The 266-nt window shown below is 52.6% G+C and overlaps 1 protein-coding gene across 9 annotated transcripts in view; it reads right to left on the bottom strand.

Annotated features, from left to right (window-relative positions):
- LOC106741891 (cAMP-specific 3',5'-cyclic phosphodiesterase) overlaps positions 1–266 on the bottom strand; it is a 496,301-nt gene that overhangs the window by 86,599 nt on the left and 409,436 nt on the right. The gene's annotated exons all lie outside the window — the stretch shown is intronic.

Here is a 266-nt window from a genome sequence, read left to right as displayed (position 1 = left end):
GGGGGGGGGGGGTCGGTCGTTCGAGCTTTACATCATCTCATCCCGGATGCAATCTCTCGAATATTCCGGCCGGCGCGTCGATATTACGTTTCGTAACGCAATTCGTTTGATACCTTCACGTTTCGCTCGTCGCGAAACATTATTGCAACCGAGAAGTGGGTTATTGCCTGTACGGCGCCGCTTTATTGTCAACCAACCAGCAGCAGCTACCTCGAGTTTATTCCACTGGAACGTCCGCGGTTTAAGAATGCACAACGGAGGCGAAG

Source organism: Dinoponera quadriceps, unplaced genomic scaffold, assembly GCF_001313825.1.
Source record: "Dinoponera quadriceps isolate SergipeBrazil2010 unplaced genomic scaffold, ASM131382v1 scaffold458, whole genome shotgun sequence".
NCBI classification, from domain to species: Eukaryota; Metazoa; Arthropoda; class Insecta; order Hymenoptera; family Formicidae; genus Dinoponera; species Dinoponera quadriceps.
The sequence above is the reverse complement of the archived record's forward strand: the minus strand, read 5'-3'. Positions and strand labels throughout refer to the sequence as shown.